This window comes from Marmota marmota, unplaced genomic scaffold, assembly GCF_001458135.2.
Source record: "Marmota marmota marmota unplaced genomic scaffold, marMar, whole genome shotgun sequence".
Classification (NCBI taxonomy): Eukaryota; Metazoa; Chordata; class Mammalia; order Rodentia; family Sciuridae; genus Marmota; species Marmota marmota.
Window position 1 is genome coordinate 4975150 of NW_025999891.1, and position 10244 is coordinate 4985393.

Consider the following 10244-nt stretch of genomic DNA (forward strand, 5'->3'; position numbering starts at 1 on the left):
AGGTCCCACAAAAGTGAGGGAGGCGGGGCAGGTGGGAGTAATCCCGAGTGCCTGAGGTGGGGGAGGGCGCAGCAGATGGCTTCCCAGGCAAGCCTTGAAAGCCAGGATTAAAAAGTAATTTTCAGCATGCTGAAAATGGGACTGCAGATTTGGGTCACCATAATTAACTCTTTCCCAGCTGTATGGCAGGGGCCTTGGGGCTGAGAGGAGGTGACCTAAAGGAACAGGTTAGGTGGAAACCCCTTGGCTTCCCTTCCCTAGGCTTTAGGGAGAGCACCGGGGGTTTCTTCTTGCAAGTGGAGCTCAGATGCTAAGGGTCAGCCTCTTCGTGCAGACAAGCCTCTGCTCCTCTGAAGGTTCAATCTGTCCGCGGAGAGCTCTTCCCAAGGCTGGGGAGGCATTTTGCCTTAAAGAGTTGAATTGTTATATTGGATACCTCGAGTGGCACCTCATCTTGTTATCAAGGTTATCTCAGAGCTGGCATTGTGGGGCATACCTGTAATCCCAGCTACTTGGGAGGCTGAGGCTGAGGCTGGCAAATTTGAGGCCAGCCTCAGCAATTTAGCAAAAACCTGTGAGAAGTATTGGGGATGTAATTCGGTGGTAGAGCATTTGCCTAGCATGTGTGAGGCACTGGGTTCGATCCTATGCACCACATAAAAAATAAATAAATAAAAGTATTGTGTCCATCTACAACTAAAATGTTTTTTTTAAAGTTAATACATTAAATTGTTTACCCTGAGGAATATATGTATTTCATTTTTGAACTGTAGGATTGCAACTAAATGGGTTTTCCTTTTTCTCTTTGCCAGGAAACTCAGAGCACAATTCACAAACTAATTTCATGGTCTCCATGAATGCACTTCGTTTTTCCACCCTATCCTGTTATTCTATTCTAATTTACTTATTCCCTGGGTTCTGATTGTATTTTTCTATTTATGTTATGCTCTATTGTTAACTGTACACTTGATATGTTATATCAAATCCTTTGTACAAATAAGTAGAGTATAAATAAGTAAATGTACAAACATTCATACAGATTGATTCATTCAACTTTTTAAAATTCATTCAACTTTCAAAAAATCAGCAGCTGTCAAATATTTGATAATATTTAATACTGTAGTAGATTAGTGGCTGACATAGATAAAATGCACTTAACACTTAATACCTGTTATACAACAGATATTATGCATAGGATATTTTATATTTTATTTTATTTTTATTTTAAGACAGTTTTAAACTTGCTAAGTTTCCCAGGCCAGCCTCAAACTTGTGATCTTCCTTTTGATTAACTGGGATTACAGGTGTTTGCCACCACACCTGGCTTTATGTCATCTATTTTAATCTATGTCCAACAACAATCTTACAGCACAAATAATTAAATGAGGTAGAATATATAAAATCATTTAACCCAAGTGCCTGGAACATACCACTAAATAAGTAGTAGGGTGATCTATTCTTTTTTTTTTGTATTGGGTATTGAGCCCAGGGACACTCTACCACTGAGCTACAACCCCAGCCTTTTTTTATGTTTTATTCTGAGATAAGGTCTCCCTGTGTTGGCCAGGCTGCCTTGAATTTATGAGTTTCCTGGGAATACAGGCATGCAACATCTGTACTGGGTACTAGTTCTTATTAATTATCATTATCCTCATTTTAAAAAGAGGAAACTGCTGGGCATGGTGGCGCACATCTGAAATCCCAGCTGCTCTGGAGGCTGAGGCAGAAGGATCACAAGTTCAAGGCCAGCATCAGCAACTTAGCAAGGCCCTAAGCAACTTAGAAAGACGCTGTCTCAAAACAAAAACTAAAGTGATCTGGGGCTGTGGCTCAGTGGTTGAGCACCCCTGGGTACCAAAAAATTAATTAGAAAAAAGAAACTGTGGATCCTAAAGGTAAATTTACTTTGTGTGATAGTTCAATTGGGGGGGGGGGAGACAAGAAAGAAAGAAAAAAAAAAAAAGAACAAGAACCTGACAGACAGTAGGTATAGCAGACTTCTGTTGTCTTTTCGGCTACTCAGAATCCACTGCTTTTTATTTCAGTAACTGTCTTTATTTTCTTTGAGAACCCACTCCTACTGCATTTGCAGTTCCTGTGCCCTCTGACCAGGCCTTATTCCTGATTCTAGGGCATGGGCAAGTGATGTGAGCCCAGCTCATCAGTGTTATATATTCACCTCACCCACAGTAATTGGTTTAGGAATGCAGATCATGACCCACATTGGTCCAAAGCAAAGCCTAGGATTTGCGAGGGTATTATTAGGAAGACTCTTGTTTTCCTCACCCTTGGGCAGGAGCCTGACTGTGTATGTGACTAGAGTTCAGGAAGCCACGTTCCACCCTGAATAGAAATCCCTGAGACCGTGGAGCCAACAGAGAAAGTGGAGTCTAGAGAGGAAGAGAGCAAGAATGGGTCCTGAGGACATCACTCAGTCCCCCAGTTCAAACTACACCACAGGCCTCCAAGGATAGTTCATTTGCTGAGCCAATAGATTCTCTCTTTCTCTTTTTGCTTAAAACTTTTTGAGTTAGATTTCAGTCACCACTCAAAAAGATTCTGACACAAGGCCCTCCATAAAATTTTGCTCCTTTCTTTTTCTATTTAACGAACTCGCCCAATCTCACAGTTAGTAAGTGGAAGCATCAATATTTGAACACAATTCCGGCTCCAGGGCTCATGCACATCTTGTTCCCTGCTTATAGGAACTTGCACTCAGTTGGGGTGCCAGACGGAGAAGAATGAGCCAGGTGGAGGAGGAGTCAAGACAGGAAGAGCCAGGCTATTGTCTAAGAGCTGCATGCAGTCATGCTTCTGGGGCACCTTCACCCGCACTGTCCTCCCCAGAAGCTGTGAAGGGTCTGGGAGGAACACAATGCTGATTCACAGCCACACCAGCTGGCTCTGTGTGTTTCTCTGCAAGGAGTTGATGCTTCCTCTGCTCACTTAAAGGAGAAAGCTTGCCCAGAGCAGAGGCCCAGTGAAACCTAGACACACCCATAGCACTGGGCCCTGACTCACCGTGTGATCTCTTTGGCTGAGTCATCTCCTCCCCTAAGTTGTGCTTTCTTACTGCAAAATGAAGATGAATTTTGACAAATGAGGTACAGATGAGCTCTCATAAATTGTTAGACCAGGCCCCACCTGAGCAACTGCAGGACTGGGTCTCTCCCCTCTCTGGCATGTTAAGGAGTCCTTGAGAGTATTTGTGCATATGTCCAGTCTTGCACCATCTCCACCACTCTGGAAAGACCCTTTCCTCCCCCAGCTCAAGGCCTTGTGTTGCCCACACTGTTGCCACTGCCCAGAGTGACCTTCTGCCTGTAGCACTGCCTGACTCTGGACTGCCCCTTAGCATGCTGCTTCACTGCCCTGATCTATGATGAGAGGGTCATTTCCTTCCCCAAATCCTTATGGAGAGACTCCAGAGGGAATGGCTCATGCTTTAAAAATTTTTTTTTTAAAGTTTTATATGGACACAATATCTTTATTTATTTATTTTTATGTGATACTAAGGATCAAACCCAGTGCCTCACACATGCTAGGCAAATGCTCTACCACTGAGTTATAACCACAGCCCTTTTTATTTTTTATTTTGAGACAGGGTTTTGCTAAGTTGTTTAGGGCCTTGCTATATTGCTGAGATTGGCTGAAATTTTGATCCTTCTTCCTCAGTCCCCCGAGCTGCTAGGATTGTAGTTGTGCACCACTGTGCCCAACTAGGTAGTAGTTTTTGAATGCTGGAAGAATATTTTCTCACTTTTTTGGTGCTAGTCACGATGTGACAGTTATAGATAAAGCATGCCTTCGAATTTAATCTGTATCATTAGCATTTTCTCAGTTGTTCTCTTGTTTGTTTTGGTACCAGGAATTGAACCCAAATGCACTTTCAGTGAATCACATCCCTAGCCCTTTTTATTTTGAGACAGGGTCTCACTAGGTTGTTGACAGCTTCTCTAAGTTGCTGGGGCTGGCTTTGAACTTGTGACCCTCCTGCCTCAGGCTCCAGAGCTGCTGGAATTATAGGCATGCGCCACCGCGCCTGTCTTCTCAGTTGTTTCCTTTAAGTCATACAATCAACAATTTCCATGGTGCAGATATTCCTACCATGGCTGCTCCTAATCTACAACACTGAATCACTAAAGGAGGAGTTGGTCGGATATGTGCCATAGCACAACATCGTATGATATTTTCACCGGATAGATACCATAGAGGTAAATAACCTCAAGAGCACAGGTGATACTAAAATATGGTAAAGTAATGAGGAAGGGATGAGTTTTGAGTATTTATCTTTGTTTATTTTATTACAAGAACATGTAATTTAATTTTTAATAATGACTAAGTTTAATAACTAGCTCACAAAATTCCTGAAATTTTAGTGATTAGCTCCTCTGAGCTGTCAGAAGCTGGCACTCCACGATTAAAGATTGTTGCACCTGGTTTGAACCCAACTTGGTAAAGAGAACTAGATTAATTGATGAGCCTACTCATACCTAATAAACTTTTAAGGCCAGTTCCTCTTCTCTAGGTGGCATCATTAGCCATGTGGCCGAGGGAGTCATTCCAGGCCATCATGAATCCCCTTGACTGATGCTTCTTCAAGTGTGGTCCCTGGGGCCAAAGGCCTAGCATAACCTCAAACTTAGTACAAATGCAAATTTTAGGGCCCATGGCCAACCTATTGAATCAGAACCTCTGGGGACAGGCCCCAGCAATCTGTTCCTGATGTTCCTGGTGATGTTCAGTGTGTTACTGAAGCATCCTCAAGTTTGATGTTCCTTTCTGATGACTACGGTTTGAACAGTTCTGCTCTTTGGTGTGTCCCACATTGTTCTTGCCCCATGCTGTGGGTGATGGAGTGTCAGCTTTAGTATTCAGAACCCTTGTTACTACTTCCAGGCGCGCTCAAAGCACAGCTGTTAGAAGAGTTACCATCAATCCGTCCCTGTGCAAGCCTCCACCTCCATCCAACAGGCTTTGCACAAGGCATTACAGTACAGGAGCTCCTGGCAGTCTCTCTGACCCCAGGGCTGGCGCTGACACGAGCTCTGTGGGATCAGTATTCTCTTGCACTGTGAACACAGCGGGGGCGGTTTAAATTGCTTTTAGTCAGCAGAGGGGCTTCCTGCTTGGATTGGGAGCTCAATGTAGATGCTCCATTTATTCTATCCTGTGACCTGGACTCTGATATAAAATGAAACAGTCTTCCCTTGCTGTAAATGAGCTGAAGTCACAGAAATCCTCAGTCAAAATGGCTTAAACAAAAAGTGATTTTATAATTTTTCTTTTTCCTCTATTTCCTTTTTTATTGCAGTGCTGGAGATCAGATCCAGCATTTTGCATATGCTAGGCAAGTGCTCTACAACTGAGCAATGCTCCCAGTCCTTTATTATTTTTCACAACTAATGTCCATAGGTTTGGGTTTAATTAGTTTAGAGGCTTTGGCAATGGCATTAAGGACCCAAACTGTTTTTAACTTTCTATTGTGCCAACCTCCATACTGGTCCATGCTCAGGTTATTGGCAAGATGGCTACGGTGGTTCACACCATCATGGCCAAAGAGTACAAAATCCAGAGCAAGTGTTCTTTTTTGTTTGTTTTCTTCTTCCCCTGCCCTTACTGGGGAGTGAACACAGAAGCACTCTTCCATGGAGTTACATTTCCAGCCCTTTTAAAAACAATTTTTAATTTTGAGATAGGGCCTTATTAAATTGCCCAGGATGACCTCAAATTTGTGATCTTCCTGCCTCAGCCTCTTCAAATGGGATTACAGATGTGCCCGGAGCACATAAGCCATGGACCGAGTGGGAAAAAGAATTACCAGTTACCTCAAACTGAAAGTTGGCACTTCCTTCTTTTATGAATGCAGGCCACAACTACAGTGGTAGTGTGCTATATAGCATTATCATCAAGAAAAATTGCATGCATTTCTATATAACATTACAATTATGAATGTATAATAAAATATAATTTATGCTCAACCTCAATTTGATATCATGATAGTTACTTAGACCCACCACTAGAACCTTGCTATTGAATGTGATAGCAAAGTTTCACATATATTATTTATTACATCATAAATAAGTCATTTGAATATTTTAATAAATATCTGCATTATAATTGCAACTTATGTATTTGAAAATATCATTCTAAAAAAAGAGGTCCCTAGAATTCACCTAACTGCCAAAGAGATCCTGGCATCATCAACAGCAACCACAAAAGAATCTCTGATGTGTTTTATTTCTAAGCATATGTTGTTTTATTGCTATTATAATCTGTATTTTCAAAATGCACAATTATTCATTCTTTGTATAAAGAAATAATTTAGACTTTTCTAATACTGATTTTTTTTTTAAAAAAAAAAGCATCTCTGATGTGGAGGACAGAGAGTCTATCTCCTCCCAGATCCTTACATAGAGAAGATACATTGCATCTAGTTGGCCAGAATGGAGTCACATGACAGTCCTGAGCCAATCATTGTGAAAGGAAATGGAATTGTGAAGGAAAATGAAATTTCTCCATCGCTATAGGGAAGTCAGCTTTCCCTGAGGCAGCGGGGCTACTTGGGGGAGGATGACTATCAGAAGAAATTGGGGTTCTGAGGAGGAAGAGGAAAGTGATGCTGGGGAGGCAGCTCCTCAGGTGCTGTGCGTTAGGAGGTGCTCAGGGGTCTACATTCTACCACATTTCATAAGGATACAGCTAAGCTGGAAGGCATGACATGTTTTTATGTGTGTACCTGAGGACAGTGAGGAGGCAGGAGGGGGGTTTTACCTCTCTAGAAAGTTTTCCTGAGGAATTTTTATGTGAGTTGAGTCTTAGAGAATAAATAGTACGTAGCCAGGAGAAATAAGATGGAAAATTATTCTAGGGGCAGAGGCCAGTGGCATGAAAGAGCAGGGTGTTTTCTAGGAACTACAAGTAGTTTAATAGTTTGGTGAGAGAGAGGGAATGGCAAGAAAAGAAGCTGGGGAGGTGACCTGAAGCACCCACATGAAGAACCTTGGGTCCCAGCGTTGGGATTCGAATTTTATCCAGGTGAGCACAGGCAGTTTCCGAGGGATTTTAAGCAGAGCCATGAAATGACCTTATTTGTGTTTCAGAAAGATCATTCTTGCTTTAGTATGATGAATGGAGAGAATGAAGCAGGAAGACCACCCAGGAGGTGGTTGTTAGACCAGAAGGGCAAAGATGGTGGCTGAAATAAAGGTGGCAGGATGGACCGGTGGAGAACGTAGGGGACTATTGGGTATGGCATGGGGGCAGTGATGGAGATGGAAAGGTCCCAGAGAGCTGACATGTGTGTGATGTGAGCCAGTGATGGGTGATGGAATCATTCACTGAATAGGAAATGGGGGGAGACGTACTTAGGGGCCAAAAGGAGTCAGAGATGATGATGAGATCACAGGTTCAGAATCAGGCTGGGAGTATAGCTCAGGGGTAGAGAGCTTACTGTGCTTGCCTAGCATGCACAAAGGTCCTGGGTTCCATCCCCAGTACTGCAAGCAACAACAAAACAGAACTGATCAGATTGTGACATGATTTCTACTTCTTTCTGACTTGGAATTCCCTTTTTTTGGGAGGGGGGGGTCCTCGGGATTGAAACCCAGGGACACTTTATCATTGAGCCACATCCCCAGCCCTTCGTTTATTTATTTATTTTAATTTTGAGACAGGGTCTTGCTGATTTGCTGAGGCTGGCTGTGAACTTGTGATCCTGAGTCACTGGGATTACAGGCGTGTACCACCACACCCCGCATTCTCATTTCTCGAATGTTTCCTGAAAGCTCAAAACTTCCACAACTTTTCCGTGAGAACCTGAGGCTGGATCTGAGAGATCTAAGATCTCGATGAAAATAGAAGATGGGGTAGAGAAGGGATGGCACCCTGTGATATAATTTTTGATCCACTGCTCTAAAGACTCACACAAAAACAATAAAACCACTAATTCTCTCTCCTAGTGTACCAGGAAATGGAAGCTTTGCAGGAAAACCAAGTAGTATTATAATCATAGGCTTTTCAATAAGTATCAGGGGTGATATTTAGCACCAAACAATGGAGTGTTGAAGACCTTATTGCTTTTTGTCCTGTTCATAGAGTGAAATCAGACTCAGCAGAATATTCAGGGACTTTTAAATGGATTTGGAAGTGACTCTGAGCCAAGGTGCCTCCTGCCACTTTGCAGAGTAAATTATCAAGGCAATAAGAGGCTGGAACTTTGACCTGAGGAAATGGTTAATTGCTTTGCCCTCTATTATTGTGTTTGTCCTATGCTTACTGTGGAGTGTAGCAATCCAAGAGAGGGGCTGTAAATTTCTTGGCATAGGAAACCTCTTCTGGGATGGAATGGAGGCTGGAAAGACAAGCAGTCACCGATGCCAATGTTAATTATCAATTTTTTTTCCCGACAATGTTATGTAGCAGATTTCCTCCATTTTGGCTTTTTCTTATGTTCTTGCCAAGCTGCAGAAGCAGAGTGGTTTTTATATTACACCTCACTCCTCCCTTCAACAATGAACGTACCAAGGTAACTTCATGGTCTTGGTCCATTCAGGCTGCTACAACAACATGGTACAGACTTATAAACAATGAAAATTTATTTCCCACTCTTCTGGAGGCTGGGAAGTCCAAGGTCAAGGACTTGGCCTCTTGCCACTCAAGCATACACTGGGATATCCAGAGGCAAAGAACACACGATACACGTAAGGTGGACCCATTCCACAATCTCAGGCTGGCCAATCTGAGATATGTATATGCACATGGGGATCTTAGTCATGGGCAATGTTAAACCAGATGCTTTAAAGCAAGGATGCCTGGCTTGAGAATGCAAATTTCATAAAGAAGTTGTATTGATTCCATTGGCCCCTCCACCCCCACCCCCACATTGCCCTGGCCTTTTTGCATAAGTTACTATTTCTTGATCCCTTGTCCTGGGCTTTGTGCTAGACAAAATGTACCAGTCACACTGGCCCTGTTCTTAGGCACTGACAGGCAAGAGCTGGTAGCATTCACATGACTTTGTTGGGGGCGGAGGCGGTGGTGGCTGCTGCAGCTGCTGCTTGGGTGTTACCTGGGTGGGTGGGGTGGTGTTGAGACAGGTGGGCTCTTTCACACGCCCTGCACTTGTGAAGGCGTTCTGTGCTGGGGAGCTGTTTGCTTCTTTGCCTTGCAAGCTGTTGGATGCCTCTGCTCAAACCGAGGCCAATTCCCCAGCTCAAGGGCTGTCTTAGTAAGTCCTTCCCCTTCCAGCCAGGCTTATCACCAGGCGTTCTTCATGCAGCATGTCCTATCTGGCAGGAAGCAGGCAGGCCATCTGACAGGGCTGCCATTAGGAGCCCTGGGGGACCGGAATTGCCCAAAAGCAAGTGTTCAAGTGAAAGATGGTCCATTCCAGATTGGACTAGCCCTGCCCCCAGGACCCGGGGGCCAGAGGGGTGACCAAAGGGCACTATCAGTAGCAGAAGTGTAAGCATTTACTCTGGGCTCTAGCCATGTACTTCTGGCCTTGGTGGCACACCTATGTAGTGCGTGGCTATAGCTGGAAGGTTGATGATGTACAGATGAACCTAGCCTGATTCAGGGGTGGGTGAGGATATGGGGGTAGAAATACCAGAACAGTTTTCCAAACGCCGGTTTCATAGCACATGAATTCCATGGAACCTGAAAAGGAAAAGAGGGTTCTGGAATTAAATAAGCTAGAGGAACACTGAGTTAAATAAAGGGAAACCAATGTCTATACTGAAAGATCTCAAATTTATAATTGGTTGAAGAGTTTTGAAAATCTTTAGGCAGGAATTAGAGTATCTAATGTTTCTCAAAACTTAGGGGATATAGCTCAGTAGGTAGAGTGCCTGCCTTGCATGTACAGGGCCCTGGATTCAATCCCTAGTCCACCCCACCCCGCTGAAAGAACCAGCAACAATTTAGGACTGTGGGACCATTTTTTTGGTGTAAAATCTCTTGGAGGAAGAGCTCTGTCCAACGCTTTGCTTGCTTTCTGAGTTTATATGACCAGGGTGTGTGTTTAGATCTTGGTGTCAAGGGCATTGAATTTTTGAATCTAACTATTTGTGGGGCTCATCTAGGCCTTTAATTTTGGTGTTTCTGACAACGCTAGTTAATGAGTACACCACAGAAAATCCTCTAGTAACAAAACCTTCTTCATATTGTTATCATCATCATCATCATTGTTATACTGGGGATTGAACCCAGGGATGTTCTGCCACTGAGCCACATCCCCAGCC